This window comes from Choloepus didactylus, chromosome X (genome assembly GCF_015220235.1).
Source record: "Choloepus didactylus isolate mChoDid1 chromosome X, mChoDid1.pri, whole genome shotgun sequence".
NCBI classification, from domain to species: domain Eukaryota; kingdom Metazoa; phylum Chordata; class Mammalia; order Pilosa; family Megalonychidae; genus Choloepus; species Choloepus didactylus.
Window position 1 is genome coordinate 165534011 of NC_051334.1, and position 22873 is coordinate 165556883.

At 41.2% G+C, this 22873-nt stretch overlaps 1 protein-coding gene across 1 annotated transcript in view; it reads right to left on the reverse strand.

Annotated features, from left to right (window-relative positions):
• The window catches only part of GPC3 (glypican 3), a 561164-nt gene that overhangs the window by 15584 nt on the left and 522707 nt on the right, over nucleotides 1–22873 (reverse strand). The window lies entirely within an intron of this gene.

The following is a 22873-nucleotide window of genomic DNA, read 5'->3' on the forward strand; positions in this document are numbered from 1 at the left end:
TCCTAACTGGTCACGGGGTCTACTCCCCGCCAGGCCATCCCCCACACTGCACATGGGGTCCTTTTATTTTGTTAATTTTCTAACTACCCAACATGTACATACATTCTTGAAGCTAAAGATTCAAACAATACAGAAGTAAATAGAGCAAAAGAAAAAGAAAGTCCCCCTTCATCCTCCTCTCCTCCAACTCCCCAGGGATAATCACTGGTAAATGTATCCTCTATGCATATGCATAAATGGGCTGGTACTACGATGCCTTGGAGATCTTTGCATGTTAATATATGTAAACTGTTTCATTCTTTTAAATCACTGCAAGGAATTCCATAGTATGAATGTGACACAATTAGCCATTTCCCCACTGATGGGCATTTAAGTTGTTTCTAATTTCTCCTTAGTATAAAGATGATGCATGAATATCCTCCAACATACACTTTTAGGTACATGGTATATTTCTATAAAGTTTCCTAAAATAAGCCTGGTTTGTAGGAATGGAGGCTGCTTAGAGCACAACCAGGACAAAAGGACAGAAGGTGAGATAGACTGGAGTAGATTTTGAGAGGAGGGAGATAAATGTGTTTTTTTTTCCTTAAAAGGGTGATGTAGATGACGATCTCACAGAAATATCTTTTCTGGGAAAAATTATAACGCTATCATCCTAATAGAACAGCTACTTTTTAAAACAAATATTCAGTTTAAACAAAGTATGCATTTTCAAGTTATGGTAAATCTGGCTGGGCACAACTGCTGTAGAAGATGACCTGGGAGTCACAGTGACCCAACACTGAATATGACTTGGCAATACAGTGCTTTCAAAAAATAAACTAGGATGACACTAGGCTACATAAATTTGATTGTGGAGCAAATCCTAATACATCAGATAGCACTATGGTCTTTGGTTGGACCTGTTTTACTATTTATTTCATTTTTGTTCTCACGATTTTAAGAGAATGTTGAGAATACTGGTCAGAGAAAAGAACTCAAATGATTAAGGGGGTGGAAAAGAGGTCCTTTGAGGAAGTGCTAAAAGAAATATAAATGTCTAGTGACCTTTGATTCCCTTCCAAAAGCGATGACATTTTGGTTCCCGAGACTCACATGGCTGAGGGTTTTAATGCCAGCAATAACTTCATTGCTCAGCCTGCAAATCCACAACCGCATAAGGAGCAAGCAAAAATGTAAAGGGAAAATCAAAATGAGCAAACTGTAATTGGGTATGCAATGTCACCAAGGAAAGCAATTTACTAAAGGGATTACCACGATTAAAGATGTGTTCCCCCTAAATAAAGATTGTTTTCTTCAATCCGTTTGTCCCAGTCAGTTCTCCTTATGCCCTGCCAGTTGGACAGCAATTTCTGGTTGTCTTTTTCATTTCTTTGCCAAGAGATTAGAGGAAGTAAATTGAGCTTCTGCAGTCACTATAATTTCCTCGCAAATGGACGAAGTATTAACAGAGGGCTATAGAGACAGATTACAGCTTAGGTCACCCAGGGGAGAAACCCGAAGCCTCCTTTTGACTAACAACAAGGTAAGTAATCCTCAAATCTTTTCTCCTCAGTATTAAGCCTAAAACCAAGTTTAGGAGGCCTCTTTTCAAAAAAAAATTTTTTTTTTTTGGTTTCACCTTTCTCATGCCCCAGCCAGTCAGACAGGCGGGCAGGCAGCATTTAGAGGGTGCAAGGTCCTGAATTACAGATTTAAGGCAGCATTCTTCACCTACCAGTCTCTCAGCCTGCCTTCTTTCTTTACTTCACTACTCTTCTCTTTCCTCTGTAGCCTCCCTCCCTAAAACATCCAGCCCTTGCCATTTTCAGAGTACCTTTGGGGGTGGGGGTGGGGGGAATGGTTGAAAATGTCTCAAATTCTGGCTTCTTATCCTTCTTTCCATTACCTGGGTCCTTAGAAAACATTTTGGTTTACACAAATGTTTACACAAAGAACCCCTTGAAGTGGGTGAGTGGCGGATGTGGCAGCCACAGGAGGGTTTTCCATCGAGTATGGTTAGTACAACGTAATTACTTACCTAGTTAAACACTTACAGCCTGCCAGGAACATTTACTGATGTACTAGGGACCAGGCAGGCCAGGAAATGAGGATTCAGGACAAGACACGGGCCTGCCCTTGAGGGATTCTCCAGCTAGCAGGTGATGGACACAGGTTACAGGTGTTGGCGGGGACAGCAAAGAACTTAAGACCGGCACCTGTTTGTGTGTCAGACACTGGTGCCAGGGACTGCGATGGATACAAAGATGAGGAAAACTCAGTCCTTGGCCTCAGGGACTTCTCTATCCTGTCATGAAAACTAGATGACCACAAGCATAACTGTACTCCACGTTAGAATGTGCTAAGTAAGCCAGACCTGGGCTGGGGGGAGTGCTATGAGATTGTGCGCAAGTGGAGAGAGCCTTTTGAAGGTCTTCCAGGGGAAGACTGAGCCAGAGACCTTTATGGCTCTGCCTGTAAGCAGAGGACACTTGGTTATTTAGTACCAACGTTTGGCTCTATCTCAAATGAGATAAGATATGTAAATATGATGTGTAAACCTTAACGAGCCCCACAAACGAAAGATGTTTTGTTGTTGGAGGAAACCATGAACATTGGACCTTTCTTTACAGAGATACTGCTCTGGAACCTAAGTTAATCGCTCACGTTTTCATATTAAGCCCTACTCACCTCCCCACCCACCCGCCCCCCGTTTCTTTTAAGTCAGTCCTACCCCCCCACCCCCCCACCTCCCCTCCTCCCGCCCTCTCTATTCCTGCCTCCCTTCCCCCTCCTTCTGGCTCCCCCTCCCTCTCGTCTTTATTGCTGGATGATCCCAAGTGTTCAGGGAAGGACCCTGTGGTTTGGCCTTAGTCTCTAACTGACAGGAAACCCAAGTCAATAAGCCAGGGCCGGAAGTGCAGAAGGCGTGATCGCCGGGCGGTGCCCTCTCACCCCAGGCAACTTCGCTCTCCAGCACTCGGAGCGATTTCCAGCAGACCGCCTCGCTGGTGCTCAGTGTACGCGAGTGCATGCATGGTGGGGTGCAGCTGCTCTTTAAATGAAACCCTAAACCCTTTCAAACACTCGGCAAAATCTTCCTCCTTTCTCAGCTTGCGAGGCTCTGAAGATTTCCCCGCTACATTTTTCCAGCATGATGTGAGTTACCAGTTAGTCGAGACAGATTTAGGAGAATGCCTTTTCAGTGTAGACTCCTTGAAAGAGGAGTTCCCTTTCCCCTGGAGCATTTTATGAACTGAAGAGTAAATGTATTCTCACTATTAAAAAACAAAACAAAGCTAGGATAGATTATTTTGCCAGCCTCGATTATTGGAATGAGCACGGTTAAAAGCCAGGCAGAGATAATCAAAGAGGTCGGATGAAACGAGATAAGGGAGGGACAAATCCTCCGTGTCTCATATTCTCGTTCCTGCTTAAAGAAAGAAAAGCGAATTAAGTTCAACAATACAGGACATGCCTTGCCGAAGAAGGAAAGGGATGTACTACTTTCTAAAGACGTTCTGACTTCCCTCACTATCTTCCCTCAATTGTTTATTTTAAAATATCAACTCACCTTAGCTGTGAAGCACTTTAGTACTGTAGTTATGGGAAGGCTTCATTCAAGAGATTGGTAAACACAGGCTATCAGCTTGAATTACTGAAATTAGCAAGGCTAATGTAATGTCACTATTCAAAACAGTGCCAATTTGGAATTTCTTAATGGCTCAGGAAAGGGAGTCTTTATACATCCTACAATCTTTCGTCATTCTTACCTAAATTCCTTCTCATAGATGTTGTGAATGGCCTGTTTTGTAGCCAACACAAACTTTGTCCAGTAAAATAATGTAAGGAACTCAGAATGAAAAGAGATTAGCTGTTCCTGGCTCCTGTTATTTTAAAGCAGAAATAACTTTGGCTTCTACTGATTCATAGACAAAGCTTGAAATGCAAAGCATGCTCAACTCTAGATGCGGCATGAAAAGGACCTTAAAATATGCCCAACTGCAAGGAATGGACTTATTAAAGGGAAGAAAAGAGGCACTTTTCACACACTCCCAAGCTCCTTAGTCCTGTCATATCAGTAATCTTGCTTAAGAATGTCATTCTATTTACATTTCTTCTCCCTTTAAATATCCTCAGGACTCATAGGGCATCAAATATTGAAGGCTGTTAAGACATTAATTTCTTTATGTTAATTATGAGGAAGGCATGTAAAGTGCTCAAGTGGTAGAACGTGGAGCACTCGCCACAGTTTCAATAGGAATTAAAAATCAGTTCTGTAGTTTTAATTGAACACCCGATAATTTATCAACACAGCTATTTTGGGATGCAAACTTAAAGTATCTTATTTGGACTAGTTTTGGCACTGTTCCAGTACAAGTAAATTTTCCATTAGGAAATTTGGTTTATATTTGATGGCAAAAGCATGAACTGCAGCATTTGGCTGATCATGAAAACATTTATAAAGTCAAAATAGCATGGAAAGCTTTCAAGCCACAGTACATAAAACATGCGGCTCTACAATATACACATGCACACAGGCACATATAGGCTTTCCGTTTTAACTTTAAGAGAGCCTGAAAAAAAAATGAAAACAGCGTCTGGAAAACTTTGGGGTATTTTGGAATATTTATGTGAAATCAAACAGGCGAATCAGTCATGAGAATCTCTCCAAGCAGCATTAAAGTAAGAAAGTCAGCCTGGTCCAGTTACTCTCAGAGGTATTAGGTTCCAGTGCTGATTTTCCCACTGATTTTTCCCAAGATAAAATAATGAATTACTTAATAGCTGTGCCTCAGTCTCCATCTACGATGCGGTTAATGTAGCAAAGTCAGTCTTGGATGGAATTTGCCACAGGCAGGTCCATTCTGATTAGTCTGTTTCCACAAGATTAGTTGGGGATGGCGGGGTGGGGGTGGATCACCACCAGAGAACCATCATGGGAATGTTAGGATGTGGAGGGGGAGCTTGGGAGATTCTAGGCTTCTAACCCTCACTATCTCAGCTCCATCACTTACTAGCTATGTGAACACAGTCCTTCAACTCTGAGCTTTTGTTTGCTGAGCTGCAAAATGGGAAGTATATTGATAGCCTTCACAGGACTGAGGAGTGAATTAAGTGATATATACATCCCAGTTCCTGGAGCAAAGAGAGGGAAATGGGCAGGAACAAGGAGAAAGAAAAAGCACATTTGAAATACATTGTTGTTCCTGAATAGGGGTAAGAGAGAACTATGCTGGCTGAGTTTGGGTGTATTTAAAATTTGTTTAGGAACCAGTAAATGATCCTGGGCTATGAGATTCCAAAATACTTGGTGGGGTGGGGGTGGGAGGAGGCAAGCTGGTTATGGAAGGCTATGGATACAAGACAAAAGAGCTGTTTTGTTGAATCCAACTTTTTTTTTAGAACATCAATCCAGCTGATTTGTGTGTAGATAGTTAGACTGAGTTTGAGTACACATGGTTAGTTGTACTTCACATTAAAAACATTCTAAATCATCAGATTTATAAGTTCCACTTAAAAGAGAAAATAAAAGAGAGTGTTGCAGGTAATAGTTGAATCTAAAGAGATGACATATTTTCTCACATTAAGTTCTAGCAACTATTTTGAAAGCTAGATCCTAGATTTTCAAATATAAAGCAAACTGTTGTTCTTCCTAGCTTTATTACTGACCAAAAAAACCCAACAAGCTAGGCCATTGGGCATTTTTGAAATAACAAAGCTCAAATATTTGCTTTTTCCTTCTGAGGTAGTTCAGTATAGCCCTTTATTTTCTGACAAAGTTTCCCTAAGATTTAATCTTCCATAGACAGGAGCCCAGTCCCAGGAATCAAGGAGTATTTTATTTAGCCCCGCTCAACCCCACTTCCCCATTCCATTGTGCATATCCAGACCTTTTCTAAAGATGAAATACTCTTCTGCCATGGTTCTCTGACAAGGTAGGGGTGGGGCTCTGGCTAGCCATTTCACCAGGCTTCAATTTCGCACTCCAGCCTGCTTCTAGGCGCACTTTGAAGGATTGTGGGCTGGAGAGGTTAGACCAACTCCAAATTATGAATTTATAACTTAGTAGAGGAGTTAAGGAACTTAAAGGGGTCCTAGAATCAAGTCTGCGATTCAGTCCCACCCTAGAGTGACCTGCCACTGTTAAGTTGGTTTGGGCCCACTTATCCACCTTGAACTCTGCTCCCAGCCCATTAGCATTTTTGTAGAGATGGAGCCCCAGGAGTGATAGCGATTGCACCCTCCAAGAAACCTGACAGCCCCATTGCTATGCTTCTACCTGGGACAAAATTGAAAAGCAGGACCAGCATATCTCTGTTCCCCTCTTATCCTCTGAAGTGATTTTTTGACTTGGCTGTCTGGTAGCTGATCAGGGCAGCCTTACTGGGTTGGCACTGCTCAGTTGGTATCCAATTCTCTGAACATGTCCCTCTCCGTCATCAAAATGTAACAGTCTCCAACCCCATTCCTGCAGGACCTGCATTTTAAGCGGTAACGGGTGGTCATGAGTAGGTCAGAAAATCTCATCCCTTTCCAATGATTCATACTGTGCTTACTTTAGAAGTATCAGATAAATCAGCAAGGAAGGTGATATTCTGTGGTGGTAAAAGTCATGGATTTGGAGCTATAGCTTTCAATATTGGTTCCACCACACACGGACTCTGATTTTGGGTGAGTTACATAACCTCTGAGCCACAGTTTCCTCACCTGTAAAACAGGGTTGCTGTGAGGATACGTGAAAGCATTTAGCACAGTATCTGGCATTGAGAAATGTAAGTATTCCAGGAAAAGGTGGACAGGGATGGAAGATTCCAGACCACCCCTCTCCCACCTTGGTCCTCAAGATGTAAAGGGCCTTCCAAAATCGTGCATGCTTCATTTGTGCATGCCAATGGACCAAAGCTACAGGAAACTTTAATTCTTTTGTAGATTTTAATTCCTCTGAAGCAACAACTTACGAATTCTTTCTCTCAAGGATTCTTCTGGCACAGCCGATACAAATATGCTTGTAACAGAAACCACAAGAAGAATGGAAGATGAACAATCAATATAATATGAAAATATCGGGCAGATGCTCTTCTTTCAACTGGTTCAAAGTTGTTAAGTCGTCACGCTGGTGTCTCCTTTTTAAACAAATATGTTGCTGCAGATGTTTTATATCCTTTCCTTTAAACTGTTGCGTTTCACACATAAGGGAGGTGCTAGGCAAAGACGCAGAAACTGTCACATCTTGAATACCCCAGTATCGTACAGTCAAGCATCTCTAACACCTCCTGCCCCATGTTCCTCCCAGCTGCTATTTCCTGATCCCCACAGTAGCCCTGCAGGAATGAATAAAGGCATACTCTGGGAGCAGTTGTCATATCTCTGGTCAAAAGCCACCAGTGCCTCACCACTGTTCAACAGGATTAAGTCCAATCTCTTTGATTCTCTTGTGTCTTGCTTTCCTCTAGAGAGCAGGTAGTGTCATACATACCGTCTTTATCCTTATTATGCCTAACACTATGCTAGGCATGAAGGAGGTGCTTAGTATACACATGGGAGTTGGACTGAAATAGCTGGTTGAATTGACTTCTCTCCCTTTCAGCACCTTCTCTTTTTACCTTGCACCTTCCCAAGTGAATGAGGCCAGGGGATGAGGGATGTTTCCTCTATATCAATAAGGCTTCGACACTTTCACTATCTGCATGCTAGGGAGAACCTTGGGACACTTTGAAGGTCCCCACTGACAATAACTAAATGGCCCACCACCCAAAGGACTTATGTAACTGTGGCGCTTGTAACAGATTTGGGCTTTTTAGTACAACTGAGCCGTGAAATAATTTGAGGGAAGAAGGAAAAAGAATTTCTAGGATGCCAGACAGCAGAATAGGAAGAGTTTGCGGACCAGACACCGGCCGGAATTCAAATTCAAAGCTCTGCCCCTTGCCAACAGGAAGACCTTGGGCAAGTCATTTCACTTCCTTAGGCTCCAGTTGTTGAGACCATCGAATGAGAGCATTTATGTAAAGTTCCTTACATAAGACTTGGAATTTAGTGGTATCTCAATAAATGTTTTTTTTTTTTTTTTTTTTTTTTTTGTCAAATTGAGAGAGTGGCTTTTTGATTTTTCCAAATCAAGCAGTCAGGCCTAGAACTTGGTTGTCCATAGAGCTTCCTTTTAAGAACAATTGAGCTTTACACATGCACATAGAGCTTGACAGGCTCCATGATGATACCACCTGTGCCAGTTTGGATGCATTATGTCCCCCAGAAAAAGCCATGTCCTTTGATGCAATCTTGTTGGGGCAGATGTATTTAGTCTTTATTAGGTTGGAACCTTTGGATTGGGTTGTTTCCATGGAGATGTGACCCACTCAACTGTGGGTGATAACTCTGATTGGATTATTTCCATGGAGGTGTGGCCCTGCCCATTCAGGGTGGGTCATGATTTAATTACCAGAGCCCTATAAAAGCTCAGACAGAAGGAGCTCAGAAATGCTGCAGCCAAGAGAGACATTTTGAAAATGGCTGTTGAAAGTAGACTTTTGCTACTCCAGAGTTTGCCTGGGAGAAATTAAGAGAATCCTTCCAGATGCCTAGAGAGAAACATCCTGAGAGAAAGCCATTTTGAAATATAACCTAGGAGCAAAGGAAGAAGGTGCCAGCCACGTGCCTTCCCAGCTAACAGAGGTTTTCCAGACACCATTGGCTTTTCTTCAGTGAAGGTACCCTATTGTTGATGCCTTAGCTTGGACATTTTTATGGCCTTAAGACTGTAACACTGTAACCAAATAAACCCCCTTTATAAAAGCCAATCCATTCCTGGTATTTTGCATAATGGCAGCATTAGCAAACCGGAACACCACCCAATAAGTATTGCTGGCCTCTGCAGGCAGCCATCTGTTTGGATGACATTATGTCTTCTAGCAAGATGGGTAGAACTTTTGCCTAGAGTGCAAGTGCCACGGAGATGGAGTGATGGATTCAGATGCGCAGCTCAAAAAAACATCATCCACCTCCACACTCCAGCAGGGTGGCCATCCTCTGGAGAGGACACATGAGGCCAGGCCTATATGTAGGCACTTCTGTTCATAGCATAGGGCATGAGCATTTGTTTTGACTTTTTCATTTTTAAATAAAAAAATAAAAAGACTCTACCCACATGCTGGTGATATGTCAAACATGTATTGGCATCCCTGCTTGCCACCCCCCTTTTAAAATCTTTGTCTTTAAGCCTGGGAGACCTACTAAGACCACATGGAGTGTCAAATTGAACATAACATACATGCATAGTGGTGGGTGTCCTGTGCAAATAAAATGCTCGCCAGTTGGTTTGTGCTGGAGAAGGAGAGGAGACTCCAGGCAAAAAATGTGGTCTCAGGCGTTTTCCTCTGACAGAGGGGACCTCATCCCCTCGGCTTCACCCTACCTCTTGCCACCATGTACACGGAGCCCCATACAGGCTACTGCTGCTGTGCCCTGTGATCTAGTTTCAGCCTGGCTTCTACGTTAGAGCAAGATATTTGTTCCAAATGATTTAGGATTAACAAAAACAAAAGCCTTCAAGAGGCTGTCCAGATGTCAGCAGCTCTCAAGTGGAAGCAGGGAAAATGGCATAAACTGACAAAGGAAATCTTTCCCTTCCCATGCATACCCACTCAACTTCAGTGACTCCCAAGCAGGAATGGCCTTAAGAGTCAGAAAGGCAGAGGAAAGGACGTGAGAATGTCCCCAACATTTCTCCTGAACTGGTGTCAGGTGGAAGCCACCAGGAAGGCATTCTTGTTCATCTAAGTATTTTCCTTCATTTAAATACTCATTGGGTACTCACTGTGTACCAGGCTACAGGATGAAAGCTTAGTTTCCATGGTGAACCCTGTCTTGCCCCTGTCTTGCCAATGTGCATGGATGAGAAAGTTGTATAACTGTAACTCTGGCCCAGTACTGCATACCCAATCTCTCTCACTCACTCACTACACCCTTACCATGGCATGCACAAATGAAACAACACAAAACTAGATCCCCTGAACCTTTAAAAGTTATGCATGCGGCCAAATCACACCCCTCCAATTATGAGAGCACAGTAAAGAGCTGCACATTTTGCCTTTGAAGGTCCAAACACATCTTCCTCGGCAATAAAACCAATGGTCCATGGCAGAAACCCTTTCAGTTGGTTACTTTTCTTCCATTTGAGTTCCCTGATTCATGTTTGGATTTATCCTTGCCTTTGTCTCCTGAAAATGTTGTCAAAAGCTATTGACCAGTGTCTCTGGCACTGTTTTTGTTGTTGTTGTTGTTGTTGTTTTTCCCCTCCTAAGAGTATTTTTAAGGAATTCTAGGATGATGTTTAATTGAAATTCAGCTTCTGAGTCCCTATACTCCCTATATCTGCCAAAAAGGGATTGCAGAAAGGCCAAAACCCAACAAATAAAAACTAAGGCTCATTAACAACATGATTTCCTTTTGACTTTACCAAAGGGCACTTTAGAATAAATCAAAGCATTTCTGATATGTAAATAAATATAAAACATTTAATGATCTTTTGTATATACCAAAAACCTTCTAGAACCTTTCAAAGAGACTTGAGGACAAAAAGGAAGTCAATATAGGCCAAGGATAAGCAAACAAACTACCGAACCAGTTGAAATTGGTTTGAAACATAACAATGAAATATTCTGAACGGATTCAGTCTTTAGCAAAGGATGAGCTCCAAGCCCTACACAGGAGAAAAGAGCCTCAGAGAATAACCAGAGGGCTGGAATGAAGCTCTAAGCAACCGATTTACATTGTTCAACCTCATCCCCAATTTAGCAGCAGAGAAGTCTTCTGCAATCCACCAAGGGCAGCTCCCTTTTGTCGGCTGATAAGGAAGCCACTGGAGGACAGCTGACAGAGGCAATGGCTCACCTCCCAGATGGCTGGAAAGCATGTGCCCCCTTTCCTCTATGGTCCCATTACTCAAGATCTATGTGGGGCCCCTCCATACCTATTCACCCCACATTCACCAACAAGCCTTTACACAGTGCCCACTCTGGACCAGGTACAATGCTAAATGCGTAAGAACATGAAGTTGAAGAAGACTTGGTCCCTGTCCACAAGGACAGCTACAATTTATAGAGCACCTATTATGTGGGTACTTAACACACATAATCTCATTTAATCCTAATGAGAATCCTATGAGACAGGTATTACTAGCTCAAATTGACAAATTTAGGACCTGAGATTCAGAGAAGAAACTGGCCCAAAGCCACCTAACACTTAAGTGGCTATGCTGTTATCCACCATGTTACACTATCTTAACCAGGTAAAGACAGATAGAGGAAGTTTAGAGGAGGGAGCGATCACTTCTGGATTGGTAGAACTGTTTTAGAATCAGGAAAGTCTTCATGGAGGAAGAAGCATTTAAACTAGGGTTGGATGGACAGGATTTGGGTATGTGGAGACTGAGGGGGGAGGTAAGTGAAAGGAGACACCTAAGTATTCCAGATAGAAAGAATAGCATATAGAGAGGTACAGAGGCATGGGAAAAATGGGAAATGCTCAGAAAACAGTTTGGCTGGATTGTATGAGAAGTGAGGGATGGGACTGCAAAGGTGGACTGGGAATGAAATTGCAGAGGGCCATGAAGAAATGAACAACAAATGAATAAATGCATGAACAAGCCGAGAGTGGCTGTCCAATGCAGATGAACTTGCAACCATGGAGCCACAATCCTTTAGAAGCTGCTATGCTTTCACTCTCTGTCCTCCTCCAGCCAAGCACCGGAAAGATTTCAGGACTAAAGATGGGCTACTGGGGGTGGGGGTGGACGGTGACTGATTCAGGAACCATGGTCTCAGTTCCTGGGAGCTGGGGACAAGTGCTGCCTGTCCTCACAGGACAGTCTACTGCCATAAGCCCTGCTCATCATTATCATTCTCCACGGGAGCTTTAATAAAAGTGAAGTTACAACTCCAATTACAACGGCCTCGAAGCAACATTCCATAAATTCTTCTCCAGCTAGAAAGGTTGGATATTTTTTCCAGCAAAACCAACATTTGGGAATTAAATGTTGTGTTTCAATTCACTGCAGGCCGAGGGAATGTTGATATCTATTTTATGGTTAAATGGGAGACACATGTGGCCATAAACACCTATCCATGTAGTGTCCCTGTAGAAACAGACGGTAAGCTGTTGAGAGCAATTTCCATATTGCATAATGAGTACCAGCAGATGGAAGTTATTTCTAGGTTACACAAATTTTGGTTATGCTAGAGCCATCAGCTTTAACACATTTGTATCGAAAAAGAACAATTTTAAACCGAGGTATTAACGAATACGATGTCAAATGGGCACATCTGTGGATGATTCATTCTAAGTTGAAGCAAAAGAGTTCTCTTAAAGACATCCTTTCTCCAAGCTGCCAGCAGAATTAGGCCTCTTTGAGTTTGGGCTTCCTTCTTTCCTCAGCATGAAATTCACTGTCTTCACGAGCTTGATTTACTGAAGGAGAATTACATACAAAGTGTAGTTCAAGAACCTGGTCTTTGGCCCCATGACCAACTGTCTAAAGTGATTCACCATTCCACACTGGTCCTTGGCCATCTTTATATTGCTCTAGCTAGTGTACCCAATTTTATTACTCAGAGACAGAATATTCTGTGGTTGGAATTTAAGAGAGCACTCATATAAAACTCAGAAAATCTCATAGGAAAAAATGGTTATCTTCTCTGTTTGAATCTTAAAACTTACCTACTGTGAAAGTTTGTGATTTTATTATTGCATAGCTTTATAAACTTTATACATACGTGTATGTCATAAGTATCAAGACAGTTTAGAAGCATGAAAAGAGAGAAATTTTTTTTTTGTCTTTAAATCCACATCTTGGTTGATAATATTTCTATTTCTTTGATGTTTATTTATGTTACCTTATAAATCCACAAGTGAGAATGGTTTCACTGAAAAAAGGCAATATTGGACCCCATTTAAAATAGGAAATTAGTTCCAGAACTTACTTTTTGGAGTACAGCCAGATTTTAAAAATAGCATAAAAGATACCAATGTTCAATTTATGCATCACATTTGATTTCAGCCAGCCACTCACTTTCCGCCATTATGCTCTGTGTGTTTAGGTTAGCTACTACTTTCAGGTGCCCTGACAACCATTTTCTATAGCTGATCTGATTAGGTCACCAAGGAAGCTGAGAATACTAGTTGGATGGGGGTTCCTTACTTTTTTATGGTCCCTATGGCCTCGGTGACAGGCTAACAAATTGCCTTGTTCAGACATTCACATGCCCAAGCCCCTCTGTCCAAATTTATGTCAGTGACCTGGGCCCAGGCTGCGTGGCAGAAGGACTGAAAGCTGTAGGTTACTTCAGATAAATCACAAAATGGAAAACTCCCTTGTGGATAATTAAGTGCTGACTATGGTTCTACAGGGCAGAAAACATTGAAATAGCAAGAAGATTTCCTGTAGGTCTGTTTTCCATCCTAAAATCTAGATGGCAATTGTGAATTACATGTCCTATTCTGAAAGACATGGAGAAAGGATTCTTGACTGAAGCTTGCTTGAAAATATGAAGTTCAAGCTGAAAAAATGCCTTACGGGTTCATGTCAACCTTACAAATTAAATGGACCAGTTCATAACAGAATACGTGTTCTTCTCAAGTGCACATGGAACATTCTCCAGGATAGACTATATGCTAGGAAGAAAACAAACCTCAATATATTTAAAAGAATAGAAATAATGATAATAAAGAAATGAAATCGAGAACAGCAATACAATAGAGGAAAATCAACAAAACCAAAAGTGGTTTATTTGAAAAGATTGACAGAATTGATAAATCTTTAGATAGACTGACAAAGAAAAAAAGAGAGGATGCACATAACTTAAAATCAGATATGAAAGTGGGAACATTACTACCAACCTTACAGAAATTAAACAGGGTTATAAGAGAATACTATGAACAACTGCAAGCCAACAAATTAAAAAGCGTAGATGAAGTAGACAAATTGCTGTAAAGACACTAACTGCCAAACCTGACTCAAGAAGAAACAATCTAAAGAGACCTGTTAACAAGTAAAAGATTTACTTAGTAATAAAAAAACTTCCCACAAGAAATAGGTACATATTCACTGTTGGTGGGAATGTACAATGGTGCAGGGACTCTGGAAGTCAGTTTGGCAGTTCCTCAGGAAGCTAAGTAAAGAATTGCCATATGATCCAGCAATCCCATTACTACAGCAGAAAGTAACTAAAATAGGTCAAAGACCTAAATGTAAGGAGTAAAACTATAAAACTCTCAGAAGAAAGCCTAGGTGTAAATCTTCCTGACCTTGCATTAGGCAATGGTTTCTTAGATATGACACCAAAAGCACAATTGACAAAAGAAAAAAATAGATAATGGGACACCATGAAAATGAAGAAAACTTTTGTACTTCAAAGGAAAACATCAAGAAAGTGAAAAGACAGCCTACAGAATGGGAGAAAATATTTGCAAATCAAATATCTGATAAGGGTCTTGTATCCAGAATATACAAAGAACACTTTACAACTCAACGATAGAAAGAAAAATAACCCAATTCATAAATGGGTAAAGGATCTAATAGACAGTTCTTCAAAGAAGATCCATAAATGGCCAATAAGCACATAAAAAAAGGCTCCACATCATTAGCCGTCAGAAAAAAGAAAATCAAAACCACAATGAGAAATCACTTTGCACCTGGCTATCATCAAAAAGACAGATAATAGGATTGATGAAGATGTGGAGAAACTGGAACCCTCATATTCTGCTGATGGGAATGTAAAATGGTGCAGGCATTTTGGAAAACAGTCTGGCAATTCTTCAAAAGATTAAACATAGAGTTACCATATAATCCAGCCATTCCACTCCTAGGTATTGAAAACATATGTCCTGCGAGTATTGAAAACATATGCCCACTCAATATCTTGTACACAAGCGTTCATAGCAGTATTATTCAGAACAGCTAAAAAGTGGAAACAACTGAAATGTCCATGAACTGATAAATGGATAAACAAAATGTGGTATATCCATGCAATGGAATATTCCTCAGTTGTAAAAAGGAAAGAAGTACTGATACATGCTACAACATGGAAGAACCCTGGAAAAGTTACGCTAAGTGAATGACGGCAGTCACTAAGGACCACATATAGAGTAATTCCATTTAAAAGAAGTGTCCAGGCAAATTCTTAGAGACTGAAAGTAGATTAGTGCTTTTGTAGGGCTGGGGGGAGGGGTTTGGGGGAACAAGGAGTGACAGTTATTTTTGAGTTCTAAAATTGATTGTGGTGATGGTTGCACAACTCTGAAGATACTAAAAAGCACTTAATTCTACACTTTAAAAGCTGAATTGTATGGTATGTGAATTATATCTCAATAAAGTCATTACTAGAGAAAAATGGACCAGTTCATCAACCCATATATTTATAATGAGATTCCATGGAGACCCATATCTATAAAAGTAACATTCACTGGCCTCATCATAGGGTCGAACTTTTAAGTTGTCTCAGCCTCACTTGTCATTTCTGGCTAGAAATCTTTCTGAACAAATTTACACTTTTCAGTTAAGGTTGTAGAATTTAAAAATCAGCCTCCTCTTTAGGGAACGTCTCCCATGTTTGGCTTGACTGTGAAGCTGACTGGGAATTTTGTGAGCATGTCTGGGCTGAGGAAAAAGAGGAGGATTTAACTCAAGCAGATCTGTTTATGTTTTTACAAAAGTCCAAGATGACCAAATTAATTTAGTCATATCACATCCCACACACTCCATCTGCATTCTTATATCTACCTTCTTTACTGGAAGAGCCAAGAATAATGAGGCTCAACGGGGGTGGGGGTGGGGGTGTGGAACACAGCATTGGTTAGAACGACCAGTCTCAGGCCTTTAGTGCTGCATGCTGGTCATTAGGCTTTGGGTGTCGTCAACACTGGCTGAAGCATTGCCTGTGGCCCTCAGCTGGCTGCCAACTAAAGGCGCACATGCCTCAGACAGGAGGACCATGAAACTGAAAGGGAGGCAGCAGAGCAGAGGTTAGAATTAATAGTTTCATGGCCTTTGGAGCCAAACAGAATTGGATTTGAATCTTGGCTTAATTCCTTGTTAGCTCTCTGAGCTTCATTGACCTCCTCTCTAAAATGGGGGTGATCAACCTTTCATAAGATTGTTGTAGAGATTAACGATGGCAATACTTGAAACTCAGACAAATGTCGACGTGGAGATAACAATTAGCGGTGGGTGCTTTTATGATTCTGATTATTATTAGAGACAAAATGAGATTCACTCCTGCATTCATTATGAATCTCTATAACCTACAATGCTCTAGCATACCAAAGCCTAAAAAGAGCCTGGCTTCCTCAGGAGTAAGCCTTTGAAAATTTAAGGCTGAGCTGAAGAGATAATTAATAATTCAAAATGTATTATTTTAGCTGAGAAAAGCACATGGGGCTTTTAGCCTGGCTGTCTGCTCAGCCTCCCAGAACCAAGATTATGCAGGTTTCCAAAGCTACCTTCAGGATAAGCCAGTCCAAACCAACTGCTACTCCAGCAAATGATACCCTAGGAGGTACTTAGGCCAGATGGTCATGGAGTACAAGAATGCACTGTGGATGAATTATTACAGTTCTCACGTGGAGCCCAGAGGAGCAGGCCCAGATCTCCCAAGCACACACAGTGAGTTACTCAAACACCAAGTGCTCTTCAGTCCCTCCTTCTTGGGCCCAGGCTCAGGCATCCAGTGTAACTATGATTCACGGGAAAGATACGATGAATGTATATACAGAAAGGGAGAATAGTCTTCCAGGATTCCAGAACAGTCCATCAACTCAACTGTGCTCTTAGCGCCGCCTTATACCACCTAACCCCAAAAGGTTGGAGAGGGTTTTCTCTGGCTCTGAACTACTCTTGTTAAGGCTATTCTGATTCTGAGCATAAACTCCAGGGAAAAAGCCAATGTCTATTTACTGGCACAAGAGTATTGTTGTCATCTTCACCATCAATAAATACTTATCAGCTACATGTGCCGTGTGTGCCAAGCAGCATGAGTCTATGGAAATGAGCTTTGACATCAGACAGATCTGGGCTCCAATCCTAGCTCTTACTAGCCATTGACCTTGGGCAAAGTACTTCACTCTCTGAGCCTCAGCTTTCTCCTCTACAAGAGCTAATATTAAAGCCTACCATACAGGGTTGTAATGAGGATTTAATCAGATAATGAACTTGAAAATTATTTGTAAATCCCAATTGGCTAGTTGGTTGCTGTTGTTATTATGTACAGAATGATGGAAATAAATGTTTCAGCAAAGAAAGAGATATCACAGAGGGCTGAGGCCATCAAGAATGAGTTTTGTAGAGGAGGTGGGTCTTGAAGTCTTGGGAGGCTTTAGGACAGGATATCACAAGTGGATACAATGCCCGGAACAAAGGTAAAGTGGTGGTAATGGGAACAGCATGTTCAGGCAAAAGCTGCACATTTAGAGTTCATCCAGAACACTTCAAAAGAACACTATGGGCTTTTTACCAAACCCATGGTCTTGTGGTCTGAGTTCAGGGTCAGTAGGCAACCTGGTCTGGGGTCTGAAAACACAGGCAGCTCAGTCTCACTGTGCCTTGTCTCCAATGCTGAACTGCATGCTCAGGCTGCAGGGGCGTTTGTACCCTCCTGGCTCAGGTACCTGACTCCTGGTAGTGCCTGCCACTGCAACACTGACACAGCCCAGATGGCAAGAAAGCCAGATGTGAAGTTCAGATAAAAGTAGCAACACGTCTGTTAGCCATTGGAATAGCCTGTTCCTTAAAGCAACTGGGTTTCTGTTACACTCAAATGAACAGAGGATGACAAAGTGCTTTGGAACATATGAAGCAATTAAATGAATGAAACAAATATAGACATTTACACCCACAAACATACACGTATGTATATAGTATAATTCTTGAAACAAGAAGCTAATCATTGGGAAACAAAACAGCATTATTTAACATGACATACTCTTAAAATTCAATACCCTTCCTAACCTTGACCTTTCAATTTTAAGAGGGTTAAGTGTGTTTTGTTCAAAAATTCATTTGGAAATCATTTAGGCCTTCATTTGGATAGGCTTGTTTTAATTCATATTTGCTACTGATGTTTGCCCCTGCGAGCAGAACAGATGTGGTGAAGGCAGAATGGATTTATGCACATTGAAGGGGGCCTCTTTCAAGAACAATAAATCCTTTCATTTCCAAAACATTAAAGATGAACTGATAAATCCTAATACGGGTGCCTGGTGACCTGGTTAGCTCTATCCATATTAATTTCAATGACTCAGTGCTGGGTTTTCAGCTTTTCTCTTAAACATTCTCCTTCAGTGATCTTGATTTTGTTAGCTCTTCCATATTCTGCACCTCTCTGTGCAGTTTCTTCATCTGCAAAACAGTAACAATAATGTACAAACCCTGTAGGTTGTTGGGAGGTCATAATAACTTGATTCAAATGAAATGCATAAAATAGTGCCTGGCACACACTGAGTGCTCAAAAAAATGTGAGCTATTATTATTATGCCAAACTTATCATTATCTCCTTCACTCAGTCTCTCTGAATGGCACTGGCATCTGCCTGTTTACCCTAGTTGGAAACCTTGACCTTGTCCTTGACTACTCCTTCTTCCTCACCTCCCACAGCTAAACCATCAGGTCCTATTGATTCTTCTTCTTTAGTCTGCCTCTTTATCTACTCACCCAGGGTGAACTGTCCAAAGCACAATTCTGCCCATGTCACAGTTGTCCCATAACTTGCACTCCCTCACACACCCCAATCCCCATATACACATGCACTGAAGTCCTTTCACTGGCAAACCAGAGTGTCCCTTCCAATCTCTTGGTGGTGTTTTCCTCTGTGCCATGTGGAGAAGGATTATGAGGTCACATATAGGCTCAGTGGAATGGGGTGCTGTGATTGATTATCAATATCTGCCATGGAGAGGGGTGGATGTTGGGGAGCCCAATGACCCATATATTGTGAATTTATAGACTGTGCTACAGGATCAAGGCCAAGCTCCTTAACAAGGAAGAGAAGGCCCTCATGATCTGACCCCTAGCTAATCTGCCAGCCTCACCTCTTGCCCCTCTCTTCTTTAGCCATACCAAACTGCATATCATTTCCAGAAGGACTGTGCTCGTTCTCACTTCCACGTCTTTGTTTATACTATCCTCTCTGCCTGCAATGCTCTCCCTTTTTTACCTGATGACTCCACACTGTTTAAGACTCAGCTCAGTTTCTGACCATCCTAGTCTGGGTCTGAAGCTTTTCTTTTGTGTTGCCACAACTCCCTGTGAATACTGCAATCTGTGCTTTTTTTTTTTTTTTTTTTTTTACCACATTGCATTATAATTATCTAGTTAGGTTTCTGTTTCCCTCAACTAGACTAAGGGTTTATAAGAGCAGGCACTGTGCTTATTCATTTTTTGTGTGACCAGGGCCATGCAAAAAATATTTATTGAATGCACATTATGTGTCAGCCACTGGGATTTACCTGACCTCCACTTGATAAATGCTAGAATGGGTATTAACAGAGCACTCTGCCTAGGACAAGACTTCACAGAGGAGGGTGAACCTGAGCTAAGTTTTCAAGGTAGAGAAGAGGAGACAACTATGGGCTAAGGGACCGGTACATGCAGAGTATTAACAGCTACCATTTATCAGAACCTACCAGGGATCAGGCATTGGGCTTTATGGATAGTGGAAGTGCAGGCACATACAAAGGACCAGACAGGCCTGAAAGACCAGAACAGCAAGTTTGGAAACAGAACTTCAAAGTAGTTGGAGCACAGGACAGAGTAACATGAAATGGGAGATGAGATTGCAGAAGTAGACTGGGGCCAGATTATGAAGGACTGGCTTAAGGGATTTGGCTTCATTACTCCTCAGGCATGCCTGAAATCTAGGAGAATGTTCTTCTGACTCCAAGCTGGCTAGTGGTGGGAATACTACAACTTCTCCTTGGGGTAAGGCAGGCAAACTTTTGTAAGCTGAACTTGACTCTAAACTCCTTTGAGTTAGGAAAAATGCTGTTTTAGGCATTGTAAAGTATAGGTTTAGAAAGCCCTAGAATTGAAATGTGCATAATCTCTGCAAATACTGCCCAAATCTGTACCATTTTCCAAAAAATTCATCTTTCCTGCTTTGACTATCACTCCATACATAGTGGCGTGTGAGAAAGAAAGCTAGAACAGAAGAAACTAAATGGAGAAAGAAATTCACGGCTTCATGCTCCAAAAACATCTGAATCAGAAAGATATTACTGTAGAAAGGTGCTATCTCAGTATATCGACTAAAAATGAAAAAGAACTTATGAACACACAGACATGAAATCCCTGAGTTCTTTGTCATTATTGATTCAGTCTTCCAGTGCAGTGTGTCTCAGACAGGTTGAGAGATCTGTAGAAGCGGAGTATAGACAATCCTACTGCCTGGTTGCATACTTGTATAGAAAATGTCCAGTTCCCTGATCCGACCACATTTTGGGAGAATTGCATTCCTTAGTCCTCTAGCAATTGGCACTATATGTGTGTATGAGTAACATATTGCATCCCTGCACAAACAAGAAAGAAATGTTGAAAAGGAGAGTGGGGGTGGGTTCCAAATTTAGCTCTCCTTCCAACCTCTGCCCATATGGTTGGTGGTTAAAAAAACGATTACCAAGCCAACAAAACGTAACCTGATGTTAAGAGTTCCACACTAACTCATGAAGCCAGGGCTAATACCAGCACACGGTATTCATTTGTCTTAATGCCATCTGATACAGGAAGGCTGAATTCTAAAAGTGGTCTTCGTCATGCTGCCCCAGTGAGCTGGTCTATAAGAGTCCCATCCAGGTTTGGGATGGGGCTGATGAGATTTCCATTGGTTAGCAGTGGGAGCCCATCAACCTGAACAGGGAATAAAGAGTTTTGAGCAAGAAAAGTTTGTGAATCTGGTTAACAGTTTGCAAGGGTTTGTCAAATATTTTCCCAGCGTAAAAGGAATCCAAGTGTTCAGAGTCCATGAAAATGAGGGGCTCTTTCATTTGCCAGCATCACTTTGTAAGAGAAGAATTTTCTCTCACACATGGTGGAAAGAGCTATTGATTTAAGCCAAGAAACTTTAAGAGAGATGGAAGGAAAAGAAATCCTCCAAATATACCCATAAGGCAGTGGTGTGCAGGTAAATAACTACATTGGCTCTCCAAACATTTAAAAATGTAAGTATATAAGTTTATTTAAAAATTTACTGAAAGACCCCATACTTAATAAGTCAAACCCTCGATCTCAAAGCTTGCTCTTGTGAAACTTAGGGCTGCAAAAGGGAGACTAAGCCTTCATATAATTATGCCTAATAGGCACCTCCAGGGAACCTCTTTTGTTTCTCAGATGTGGCCTTTCTTTCTCCAGACCCAACTCAGCAAATGAATTCATTTACCTCCCCCCCATGAGGGACATGACTCCCAGGGGAATGAATCTCCCTGGTGATGTGCTACATGATGTCCAGGAATGAGCCTGGCCCTGGCAGTGAGGGATTGAAAATGCCTACTTGACCAAAGGGTGGGGTGGGGGGGAAGGTAACAAGCTGAGGTCAAGGAGGCTGAGATTTCAAATAGAGTCAAGAGGCTATCCTGGAGGTTTCTCTTATGCAAGCTCCAGCTAGACATCCCAATTGGCCACACTATGCCAAGTCCTAACCAACAGTAGTCCCCAGATACCTAGGTCCCTATCTGAGATTCTATAAAAGTTTCACTCACTAAGTGTATCTCTCAGAAACTTAAATCCACCAGAGTGTTCCTATGCCAGACAAGTCCTAAAACCCAGAGGCAACAGCCTCTTTAAGATCAACTACCAGATGCAGCCCCCTTCCCCATAAGGTCGACACCCCTTTCTAATATGAACAAGTTAGGGTGGTCACTGCCTAGACACCCCTGAAGAGTGAGAAAGTGATTAAATGAGAGGAAGGGGTAGCAACAGACAAGATAGGATTTGACAAAGGCTTACGAATACTGAATCTTTATATAAATATATATTTTTTAGATGCTAGGGTATTAGAATAGCTAGAAGGAAATAACTGAAAAGGTGGAAATGCAACATATAACATTCTTTGAAATTTGCTCTATGGCTACTGGTTAAATTGTGCTTTGAAAGTTACCAACTTTCTGTATATATCTTCTATTTCACAATAAGGAAAGAATAGAGACTGTGGAACTGTAACCCATAACATTCTTTGAAATTACCTATATAACTACTTGTTAAAATGTACTTTGAAAATTATCACTTTTCAGTATATATGTTATATTTTACAAAAAGGAAATAACTAAAATTGTGGTACTGTAACCTATTACAGTCTTTGAAATTTGCTCTCAAACTACTTGTTAAATCATACTCTGAAAGTTATCATTGTTATGTATATATGTTAAAATTCACAATAACAATGTGTTTTAAAAAATTTACTGAAATAAAGAATGTGCAGAACAGAATTTATAAATAAAAAAAACCTATACATTGTTCTTTATTGTAAATTCCATGTAGTCAGTCGATTCTCACAGAATTGCTTTCATTGATTTTTGCCAGATTCTTGTCAACCTAGGGTTGCAACTATTGAACAGGTGTAGTTCCTAAAAGAATGTGGGCTAATATATTGGTTTACACTAAGGAGTAAGACAAAAGTGAGACAGCAAAGATATATGTCGGAATTTTGCTCCTTTGTCAATGATGTGAGTGACTTCTTTTCTGAACTGGATAACAGCTTTGGAATCCTGGAAGAATATTTCCTCAATTTTGTTGTGCTATTCACAACGTAACAGTTAGAGAGACAACATACTTTTATCTGTGCTATTAACATTTTCTCCAGCACTTTTTAAAGCCTAGAGAAAATCAGTAAAATAAATCGAGGCCTGATCTGTA